We start from the raw sequence: 12,935 nt of genomic DNA on the forward strand, positions 1-12,935 counted from the left end.
TGTTGCCGCTATGATCATCGTTGTTTTGTCATCGTCGTCGTCGTCGTCGTCGTTGTTGTTGTTGTTGCTGTAGTTGTAGTTGACGCTCTTGATATTAAAGTCGCCTTTCGTCGTCGTCGTCGTCATTTTTCATGTTCTTGTCTTCGTCATCGTTCTTGTTGTCGTTGTCGTCGTCGTTGTTCTTATCGTCTTTGTCTTCGAGGGGGTTGTTGATGCTCTTGTCGTCGTCATCGTTCTTGCCGTTGTAAATGTCAACGTCTTCTTTGTGGGAGAGAGAGAGAGAGAGAGAGAGAGAGAGAGAGAGAGAGAGAGAGAGAGAGAGAGCAGGAAGCACAACATGGGGCAAGAGAGGGGGAAGAGGGGGAGAAGAAGAGGGGGATGAAGGGAGGAGGGCAAATGGGAAGAAAAGGGGAGAAGAGGAGGGAAGAGAAGGGGGGACGAAGGAGGGATGAGGGAAGAGGGAAGAGAGGACAGGAAGAAAGGGGGAGAAGGGGAGGGGAAAGAGAGTGGAAGGAACGGAGAGAAAGAAGGAAGGAAGGGGGAAAAGAGGGGGGAAAGAACGGGAGAAGAATGTCGAAGAAAAGGAGAAGAGAAGGGGGAAGAGGGAGGGGGAAGAGGGAGAGGGAGGAGGGAAGGGAAAGGGGGGGGAAAGAGTGGGAAGACGATGGGAGAAGAGAAGGGGATAGGGGAGAGGAGGAGGGGGAAAAGGAGGGGAGGAGAAAGACAAAATAGGAAGGGGGTTGAAGAGGGAAAAAGAGGAAAGAGGGGGGCAAGAGGGGAGGGGAAAGATGGGAGAAAGATAGAGAGAAAGAGGGGAGGGGAAAGTGGTGAGGGAAGAGAGGAGGGAAAAACGGGGAGGAGAGAGGGGAAAGGGAGGGAAGAAAATATGGAGGAAAGCAAAGGCAAGAAGAGGGAAATAGGGGGAAAGTGGGGGGGAAAGAGAGGGGAAAGACGGGAGGAAGCAGGAGGGAAAAGAGAGGGAAAGTGGAGTGAAAGAGGAAGAAAGAGGGAGGAACCGGGGGGGGGGCAAAAAGGGGTCAGAGTGAGGAAAGAGGGGAAAGGCGGGAGGCAAGAAATTGAAGAAAGAGGGGGGGGGGAAGAGGGGCGGGCTGAAAAGAGGAGCGGGAGGAAAAGGGGAGAAAAGAGGGAGGAAGATGGGGGGAAAGAGGGGGAATATGAGAGGGGAATGATGGAGGAAATTGTGGGAAAGGGGGTGGAAGGAAAGAGGAGGGAGATATAAGGGGGAAAGAGGGGAGGGGGAAAGAAGGGAGGGGCATAGAGGGAGGAGAAAGAAGGAGGGGGAAAGAGGGTTGTGAAAGAGGGGGGAAAGTGGGGAGTGAAAGAGGGGGAAGAGTGGAAAGAGGGGAGGAATAGGAGATGGGGAGGGGGAAAGATAGGGGACAAGAGGAGAGAACAGGGGGAAGAGGGGGGAAGAGGGAGGAGGAAGGGGGGTAAAGGAGGGAAAGAATGGTGGGGAAAGAAGAGCGGGTGGTAGAGCCGTGTGGCCGGAAATTGTCAGAACCTAGTGACCGGGCATGGTACCATTTTCTGAAATCCCTGAAATCGACTTTTTTCTCACGTATTTGAAGAGAAACGTCTGCACACCTGCCACTTCAATTTTTAGCATACTAAAGCCACCCAGAGATTCGCAATGATTCGCGAAAAAAAAAATCGTTAAATGACTGCTCACAAGCCGGTATAAACTAAGCTAGAAAATTTTGCCAAATGACTGCCTACACGCCAATGAAAACTAAGCCTCCATCCGGCAAACGCTCTGCCTGTGACAGGTTCATTTGTCTATCTGCTGTTAGCAGCATTGCTCTAAAAGTTATGAACGGATTTTGCTGATGTATTTTGGAGGGGTAGGGTATGGTTCAAGGAAAAATCCATTGGATTTTTTTTGGGGGAGGGGGATCCGGATCATCATTCTGAACAGGATTTTTGTGTGTGTTTGTCCACACGATATCTCCAAAAGTAATTTCATTGGAATTTTGTGGAAGGGTGTTCCATTCGCCAGAGATGAATTATTACATTTTCGGACGGATCCTGATCCTGATCCTGCAAAGGCACTGGCGAAGGTATGCACTCTCTAGACATTTTCATGTTGTCGCTGTTCTCGTTGTCACTGTCGTTTGTGAAGTTTTTGGTGTTGATATTCTATCTATCTATTGCCAGACGCCTTAATTCCTTACACAGGGTGGCCACAGACAAATCGCCTCCACGTCACCCTGTCCCCCGCCATTTCATTGTTGATGTTGCTCTCTTGTTATTATTCTTGCTTTTATCATCATCATCATCGTCTGTCCATGTATCTACAGCCAGACCTCGTAATCCCGTATGGGATGGCTACAAACAGGTCACCTACGTGTCGCCTTGTCCCTTGTCGTCTCGCTGCCCTTCCCCAAAATTACCCCCTCACCCTTTCATATGCCTTTCCACTACATCCCATCTCATCCTCGGTCTCCCCTTCCTTCTCTCCCCTCCCCTTCATCTCACTCACATACACTCCTTGTTAGCCTCTCATTTTCCATCCTCTCCATATGGCCAAAACATCTCAGTATATTTCTGCTAACCGTTTCTGTTACATCCACATCCACACCACAACGCTCTTTCACTTACTGATTTGTCAGCCTGTCTCTCCACGTAACTCCACATTCTCTTTATAAATACAGTAACTCATTTACACTGCTCTCATTCTTTACTTGTGTCCTTCCAACAAGGGCTATCTATCTATCTATCTATCTATATCTATATCTATCTATCTATCTATATATATATATTCACAACAAAATCTATCTATCTATATACCTAGGCTGCTTCCTTCAAGGAAAGGGAGGTAGCCGAGACAGGACTACACACTCCCCATTTACTAATCCATTAAGACACATTTATTCGCATCTTAGCCCCAAAGGGGAGAAGGGACAGATCCTCACTACACCACACCGCACAAGGGTCAACTGCCCAGTGCAATCAGTGACATCCGCAGCAGGGCCTGACATCAGAGCTGGTTTACCCCTGCCACATCATAATAGACCCATCCCCTTACCCGCACCTGATCTGACTAGCTGATCAGACCAAATGCAGGAGTATGTCCCCTCAGGGCTGCGTCATCATTTATTCGTTCACAATTTTTCTCAATTTATTTCTGTCACCCACAGCCACTCTTCCTTGCTCAACAGACATCCCTCTCACATCCAGCACTCTCTTCACACTGCCCATCCATCCTATTCGTGGTCTTCCTCTCAGCCTTACACCTCTCACATCAGATCTAGCTATCTTTTTTACCAATCGCTTATTGTCCATTCTCTCCATATGCCCAAACCATCGCAACACCCTCTGCTCAACTCTATCAGCCATCTCCCGAACAACTCCAGTTCTCCTTCACACTTCATCATTTCGCACTCGATCCATACGCGTCACTCCACACATACTCCTCAGACACCTCATCTCCATTACATTCAAACTTTTCCTCTCTGCTACACCCATATTCCATGTTTCAGCCCCATATAACGCAGTCGGTACCACAACACCCTCATACAGTCTTCTCTTTCCATCCATACTAAGCGAACAACTCCTAAACACTTTTTTCATTCCTCCCAGCACCTTTCCTACTTCATTCGTTCTAAACTTCACTTCTGTATCTATTCTTCCATCCACAGCAACATATGAGCAAAAATACTGAAAACACTCTATCTCCTCAAGCAACTCACCATTCAAAACTATATTCATCCTCCTACCTTCTACCAACGTCGTACGCTTCATCACTTTACTCTTATTCTCATTTACTTTCAATTTCCTCCTTTCACACACCCTTCCAAACTCCTCTGCCTACTGTCTCAGTCTCTCCTCTGAATCAGCCACCAGTGCAGTATCATCTGCAAACAGCAGCTGCTTCAGATTATACTTTCTAACATCAACATTCACCAGACTCAGACCTCCACGTAACACTGTTGCATTCACCTCCCTTACAACCCCATCCATATAAATATTAAACAACCAAGGCGACATCACACAGACCTGCCGCAGCCCCACTCTCACGGGAGACCAATCACTCACAGTTTTTCCCATTCTTACACACACTCTACTATTTATTTAAAACCTTTCACTCCATTCAGTAACCTACCATCAAGTCCATACAATCTTAAAACAGTCCACAAAGCCTCCCTATCAGTTCTATCATACGTGCTCTCTAAAGCCATGAACGCCCAAACATATCCTTACCTTTCACTAAATACTTTTCACACCTGACTCACAGCAAACAGCTGATCCATGAATCCCCTCCCTCTCCTAAATCACACTGCTCATCACCAATCATTCTCTCTCTACCCTCTTTAACTCTCTTAATTAACACAACCATACACCTTACCTACAACACTCAACAGACTTATACCACTAAAGCTAGTACAATCATACTTATCACCCTTACCTTTATACAACAGGACCACACAAGCACTTGCCCAGTCAACTGGCACCATACCTTGCACAAAGCACACATTCAACAGTCATACTAACCAGTCAACAATAGTCGCTCCACCACCTTTCAGACAGTCCACAGCACATCCATCCATACCTGCAGCTTTCCCTGTTTTCATCTCCTTTACTGCCTCCTGCACTTCCTCCTTCGTGATCAAAGAATCATTCAACTCTCCCAACACATTTAATCCTTGCACCCTTCTATCTGCCATAATCTCAGCCTCCCATTCCTCCTCTACAATTAACAATCTTTCAGAATATTCCGCCCATCTCTTCCTTACTGCATCCATCTCAGGATTTGAATTTCTAAAATGCAGGCTTTACTGATCTACCAGAAAACCCGCCGACATGTATAAATACCCCCGGTAATACCAATACACCAGTCCTGTATGAGACAGACCTAGCATGTATTCAATGTGGACGGTGGGTGTTAGCACCAAAGTGGTGACATGTGGAAGTGTACAGTATGTCGGAGAACTACTGGGCCTTGGGAGCAGGCGGCGACACCTATGCCCAGAGTCGGACACATAAAAAAATTAAAAATTAACATCCTTCCATCCTCTGCTTTTACTCGCTCTTCCTTCCCAGACTCTCCCTTTCGCACCATTTTCACCTCCTTCCAAAACATTTTCTTATTCTGTTGAAAATTCTCAGTCAATCACCTACCCCACCTACTTTAGCATCATGCACAGCTGTGCGTGATATATATATATATATATATATATATATATATATATATATATATATATATATATATATATATATATATATATAAAAACTGTTACAGTGGCAGGATTTTTATATACGTGTTTCAGGGGTAGGAATGGACTGGCAAACCAGGTAGTACTATCATATCACAGTTTTTGAAATTTCCCCTCCATATAGGCTGAACTAATTGCCATATAAAATTTGTTTTTGCATATTACTTCCATATGAAATATAACTGTAGTACTTGTAACAATTATAATTTAGACGGATATTATAAATTATTCATTTGGGTAAATGTGCCTGACTTGGTTCAGGCTAGATGAAACATAAGTGCAGTGAAGCAACTGAAATCAAAAGTCTTATACATGAGCTAGTAAGTTTAGACAAGGTTTGTACTCATTACAACAACAGTAAAAATACAATATTTTGCAGAAAATAACATGATGTGCAGGATCAGCGTTATATATACAGTAAGTATGGAGCATGGAAGCAGAAGGAATAGGAGAGGTTCGAACGATTCCACCATTCCTCGTAATCATCTGCTAACTGATGATCGTGCAAGATTTATTTCTAAATTATTACCAACTTCACTGATGTGTAACATTAATAAGAGAAATGAAATGACGAAGATTTTAATGCAGATATGAAAGAAGCTCCCTTTCCTTCACCCTGACACACTTTTCTCCTACCTCATACTCATCTTCTGCTAGACTCACCCCATCATCCACACCCCCATACCCACTCGTGTGTGCGTGTGTGTGTGTGTGGGTGTGTGAGCTTGCAAATCCTGTTTGCGATGCATAGTGGCCCGGCGGGTAGGGTAGGAGGCCCAACAATGAGGTAGGGTGGGTGAGCAAGCATAATGGGAAAGGTTGTTGGGTGGGTTGGTCAGAGCGGGCCGGTAAGGGTGGGTGGAAGAGTGGGTGGACGGAGTGAGTGCTTGGTTGGGCTGAGTGGGATGGGTGGGGTTGGTGAGTGGGTCCAGTGCATGGGCACTGTGGGCAGAAGGGTGCGTGGAGTGAGTAGAGGGGGTGGACATGGTGGGTCATTGGGTAGACGAGTGGTCAAGGTGGTTCTCTGAGTCAATGGCTTGGTAGGTAGGGTAGATCTGTGGGTTATTGGGTGGGTGTGCAAATTAGATACACAAACACATGGGTCGAGATTTGACCTTACATCATGACCTTGACATTAGATTAATTGTTCTCAAAATCAAATCCCTTATTGTCTTTCCCTCAATCCTTTTACAAGTTTGGTTTTAATGCGATGAATAACAAACATGGTCACTTTGATCTATCCCTGTGACCTTTATATAGTTTTCTAAACAACGTCAATCACTAGGCTGACTCTCAACCCTTAACCAGCCGAGTGCTAGAGCTGTACAGGTACAGCGGTTCCTACGTCTGCGGACAGTGCCAGAGTCAAAGCTGTGTGGTCAGCAATTGCAACTGGCATCAACATGCGAATTTTCAAATTTGGGAGGAGATGACTGGCATGAACCAGCACGCATCCTTCCTGCATCTGTACCCACTTCCTATATCATCTATATACCCATCAAGAGTGTCCTTGGCTTGAATAGCATAGTTACCAGTGAAGAAAATGAAGATATCCTACCTCAATTCAGTGGGTGTCGACGGCGGCCGATAAAGTCTACGGGCGTTACTCCGAAGTTTTCAGCAGCCTGCTCAGGGAGAATCTACCTCAAAATCGACCTAAATGGCTTCCGTGAGTACTTTCATGATTATTCTTCATGTTTTCACATCATTTCTAACCTATCTAGCAAAAAGAAAAGATCGAAAATTGGCCGGCACCACGGCTCCACGAGGGTCCAAAGTCTACCGACACCACGGCTCCATGAGGGTCCAAAGTCTGCCGGAACACGGCGGGTTAAACTAACTTTGCTTCAAATAAGATAAACTATTTCTCACAGACAGACTGACAGCCATACAGAGAGACATATTACGAAAAAGATAACACAGCAAGGACTCTTTAATCACAAGCGCAAGTGTATTAAGTTTATGTTGTACTACAACACAGCCTGACAAAAAAGTCTCATGTAACAAAATACTGCAAAAACAGTTAGCCTGTGAGAATACGTGTTCGAAGCAGTTTTTGAATTAGGGAAAGTGTGTGAGACAAGAGGGAGAGTTGGGAGTAAGAGCGTGTGCAAGGGTGTGGAAGTGGGAAGAACAAGATTGTGTGTGAAGTAAGGAGAAGGTAGAGTGGTAAAATGCTGCGCAAGGGAAGGTCAGCCTAGAGAGAAAGAGTGAGGGAGAAGTTAATTAATAATGAGAAGGGAACATGATGTGTAGCAGTATACTGTGTGTGACAGAAGAATAGGGTTAGGGAGGAGGCCAGTTTGAGGGGGTACATGGATGTGGCTGAGTCTAGCAGAAGGTGCGTAGAGGTAGAAGAATGGACGGTGATCTGTGTCAGAGTGAAGGAAAGGGGGCTTCTTTCATGATGTGAGCATTAAATTCTTCGGCATTTTTATTTTCATACTAACGTCACTCGCCAATGATATTAGTAATAATTTATGAACAAAAATGTTCTTGTACGATCACTCATTAGTAAAATTTCAAAAGGATGGACATATTTGTTTGAACCTTTCGAACTCCCTCTGCTTCCACGCCTGGTATTTACTGTATATATAACTCTAACTCTGCAAAACATGTTATTTTGGGCGTAATATAATTTTACTGTTGCTTTATTGAGTGGAAACCATGTCTTTACCTACTAACTCATTAATGAGACTTTTTACCTTACTTGCTGCAGTGCACTCATGTTTCATCTAGCCTGGACCAAGTCAGACACATTTACCCAAATGAATACTAGTCAATATTCGTCTTAATTATTAATGTTACGAATACTTCAGTTATATTGCATATAGATGTTATATGCATAAACGTATTTTATATGCTAGCCAGTTCAGCCTGTACAGACAAGGAATCTCAAATACTGTGGCATGATCGTACTAACGGGTTTGCCAGCCCAATCATTCCCCTGAAATATGTATGTAAACGAAGGCACTTCTGCCACATCTACCAAAACCCGCCAGCCACTGTAACAATTAACAGTATTGATAACTGTACATAAGGAAGAAAGTGTGGATAATAATGAAATCAGATGAATAAATAACCAGAGGCCCCCTCAAAGGGGGAATCACACCAGCCGTAAGCCTACTCATACCTAGCTCGGTTCCGAATATGACCTTGACCTTGACCTACTTTCACCAATTACGAACTCGTAGGGAGATTTTCATCCCTACTACAAACCTGTCAAAATTTGCGATGATACTGTATCTTGAGCGGTTGCGAAGTTATCGTGATAACAGACACACAGACCTCCTACTTTCACCAATTTCGTACTCGTAGGAGATTTTCATCTCTATTACACACCTGTAACATTTTATGATGACATCCTGAGCGGTTGCGAAGCTATTGTGGTAACAAACACACAGACCTTAACCTAATTTCACCAATTTCAAATTGGTGATTATTTTTTCCCTGCTACACACCTGTACAATTTTGTGACGATATCTTGAGCGGTTGCAAAGTTACCGTGCTAACAGAAACATAGACAGACGGAAAGACAGACAGACAAATTGAATACAATACAAGCTTTGTTATCGCGGCTGGTAAATATTCGTGATGAAAAACAATTTACTTGGGTAATAGTGAACAAAAAGAAAATGTTAATAATATATAGTATATACTTAGAAATAATACTGACGACCATCATCAGTTCTCCTGTACTACATTTACTGTAATGCAGCTTTACTATGATGCACATTGCATTATCCACCACACAATACATGGTCAGTGAAATTCAGTTTTATCCACAGTCTTCGGACCTGATTGTTTTACCTGTGCTATCACTGAGGGACAAGGCTGAAATTAATAGCATAGGAGGTTTGCTTAGCGATTTATATTGCCATTTGCTCCATAATATTCTCACGTATGTCACTGGTTCAGACTTTGTTTATAATGAAAAGATAAAACATCTGAGAGAAAACCGAGATGTTGTACGCTTAGTATATTGCCAAGGAAGAGGTACTAGAAAGCCGCCTGTGCTACCTAGAATGCTGCCTTAATCAACAGCTTTATTCGTCGATTTAGACACCTGAACTATTGCTTCGGAGTTACTGTGGGTATTGTGTTTCTGATCTTATAATTTAATTAGCTGTGATTTGGAACAAATATCACTCAGCATCCGCATCAAAAGTTGGCAGTGCAAGCAGATGTAAGATGACCTGGCACACAACAGAGAACATGGCTCATCATTTCCATTCTTAAATTGCTGGAACCTTTGAATAATATTTATGTATTATTTGTTTACTTCAGATCACAGCTCTCTCTCTCTCTCTCTCTCTCTCTCTCTCTCTCTCTCTCTCTCGAACGAACGAACGAACGAACGAACGAACGAACGAACAAACGAATGAAACGAAACGAAATCGTGAATGATAAGAAAAAGAAAGGACTAGGAAATAATACGATTAAAAGACAAAATAAACAAAATAAACTCAGTGATACAAGGCTTAATAAACTTATGACAACAATGGAAACTCCGACCTCAGGTGTACACGTGGCAACCCAGGTGACCTTAAACCCTACCCCCTGATACCACTTCTACGAAAGGCCAAGCTTTCCCTGCGTCACCGCTACCACCATCACCACCACCATCACCACCACCACAAATATCTAAGATCATGGCAGTGAACAATAAAGTAAGTGCGATAGAAGATCGGGTCTCCAGACTGGAGGAGCAGATGAAAGTACTGACGAGCTCAACAAAACCACACGGACAAAAGAACTCCCAGCGCAGTGATGTCCCTACCGAACGACAACATGAAGGAAAAACCCTACTGCTAGGAGACATAAAATACGTCAGAGTAACCGACCTACAAAGCTGTTCCATCCGTGCTTTGCACGAAGCAAACATGGACCTACTAAAATGCTGGGTGCAGGAAAAGTGTCATGGACCCCATCAGGTTGCATGATCTACTGTGGTCTTTTCGAAGTGATGGAAAATGAAAACTTCACTCCAGTACTGGACAACCTGGGGGCACTAACAAGTGAATCGAAAAGTAAAAACGACAGCGTGGACAACTGTGTGAGTCAGCATGTCCCCAGCCAACAGTCAGACACCTTGCAGGACAAAATAAACACATTTAACAATCAAGCAGAAAATTGTAGCAAATACAACGGACTAAGCACCATAAACCCAGGCCTTGCCTTCACCCTGGGATCCGGTGAAGTTGACGAGTCCTGCTACACTGTCCACGGAGAACACCAAGGATCTCTACTAAACAGGGACGGGGCTGTCCGAGTATTCAAGTAAGTGACAAAGCATTGGCCTGGCTTCAAGGATTGCATTAACTGGAACAGAGTCAAGAAAAAACAGTCAGCAACTGAAGGAAAACGAAAATAGATGCAACAGACTGCAAAACCAGGAAGAAAATACCTATTACCACGTGGATCGAGTTTGCCAAATAGCAATTCGAAACGGGCGCCACAACAGAAAACCCTTCTACCGACAGGGCATAAGGGAGGAAATAGAAGAGAAGAGGGAAGAGGAACACTACTCCCCTGGAAGGCCGGAGACTCCCGCCTCCTCCCATCCCTCACCTCCCTTCACCACCCTCCACCACCGTCACCACATTCACTACACTCGCACCCTACCCTGTTACAGTGACCGTAGCAAGGCTAAATGTTACAACTGTGATGAAATGAATCATCATCAGTCAAGATGCAGATCCGACCATAAAATACAGTGTTCTAAGTGTCATAACTATGGTCACAGAAACCGACTTTGCCATCTACACACTCGCTAGGTTTGCGGTAAAGAAGGTCAGGCCGATGGTCAAAACTCTAATTGAAAAAAAGGATTTTCTCACTATTGAACATATAAATGCTCAGTTCATACTAGCCAAGTTGGAAGTAAAGACTTTAATAAATTACATAAGTATGGATGTTGTTTGTCAGTGAGACTTGGCTATCTCCCCACACACGGAATGCCTATGTAAATATACCCAACTACACTCTGCACAGACGTGATAATGGCCGTGAGTCAGGTGTTTGTGTATATGTTAAGCCATCCCTAAACTCAAACATCATTGAAAGGTATCGAGGATTTATGTCTAAGAATTCAGTGCAGAAAATTGCCTTCACTTATAATAGGCTGCATGTACAACACATTAAGGCCTACTCAAACTCCTTTGACTAAATTGTCGATATCCTACGAACAATGTGCACGCATAACAAACCAATCTTTCTCCTTGGCGATCTTCAGAACAGTAGCAAATTACATCGTATCATCAGAAACAATAAATTAACACAAATGATAAATAAACCCACTCGAATCACACATACCTCGGCCACTCATCTCTACTTAATTATTACTAACAAACCTGACCTAGTACTGAACTTCGGCGCAATCTCTCATCCTATTGCAGACCACGATCTTAGAACTACTACAAAAAATATTAGTAAGACAAAACGTCCCCCCATCCTAAACACTTTGCTAGCCTTACCCCAGTATGATAAGGACATCTTTTCCTCGCGAAGTCTCAATGAAGCCGATGACCTAGACAACGTAAATGGACAAGTAAATACATTAACATCAATCATTACCACACACACACACACACAAAAAGTTTTGTGCTCCTATGGTTCCCAATAAGATACGCCGACCTCCCTCCCCTTGGATGACCGACGGAATTCGTGAAGCTATGAAAAACAGAAATGAAGCCCAGAAAATCCTAATAACAGATTGACTAAATCCGACATTACCGAGTCAATATAAACATTTCAAGGAACAGGTTAAATAACTAGTATACATAACAAAGAAAGAATATTACCACAGTCAGCTTATAAACTCCAAAAATACCTCTTCAACCTGGAAAACAGTAGAAGATATAATTCCTTCCCACAAACTTAAATCCAGTACATGCATAGAAGAAAACGAACAAAACATAGCCGATGATTTTATGCCTACTTTACTAACAGGATAAAATACCTATGATAAAACCCAACGCTCCCTACAAGACAGCCAACGCAAGGTCGAAAGCGAAAGTGAAATAAATATCATAAGCTTAGCCTCGCACTGGTAGGTGGTGGAGACCATCATCCACTCACTTGATGTAGTGCTGCCTACTTCCTCCTTAGCTTTTATCATTCTTTTTCTGTGCCTGCCCTCCTCTCTTCCTATTTCTCCCGTCTTTCCTGTCACTTCTTATTGCTTTTTTTTTTCTTTTACAGGTGGCTGTACATTGAGTGACAAGCCAAATAGTTTCCTGTAAGCCAAGAAACCATTTACAATGCTGGGTGGTAACCATATACCCAAACCATACGTGCTCCCTACGTGTCAGCAAGTGGGTTGGTGGAGGGTTAGTGCCCCTCCCCGTAAAACAAATAACTGAAAATCAAATGGCTACCCCTTACAGGATTATGGCGTCTGGAAATAGATAGATAGGTAGATAGATAGATAGATAGATAGATAGATAGATAGATTAGCCTTGCACTTCCGGCCTCAGCCCGTTGACACAAATACCGTGATTCTAATATTAAACGTCTTAACGAATTTAAATCATTCGGCTCGGACAACATTTCCCTTCGCTTCATTAAAGATTCTCTATTCGTTATTGCTTTCTACTTAACATTCATCATAAACACCTTTGTCACTGCCAGTGTCTTTCCTAAATCAAGGAAACACGCAATAGTTACCTCTCTCTTTAAAAACGGAGATAAAAGCAACAC

Source organism: Coenobita brevimanus, chromosome 31 (assembly GCF_032717465.1).
Source record: "Coenobita brevimanus isolate Jiangsu-jjx chromosome 31, ASM3271746v2, whole genome shotgun sequence".
Lineage (NCBI taxonomy): Eukaryota > Metazoa > Arthropoda > Malacostraca > Decapoda > Coenobitidae > Coenobita > Coenobita brevimanus.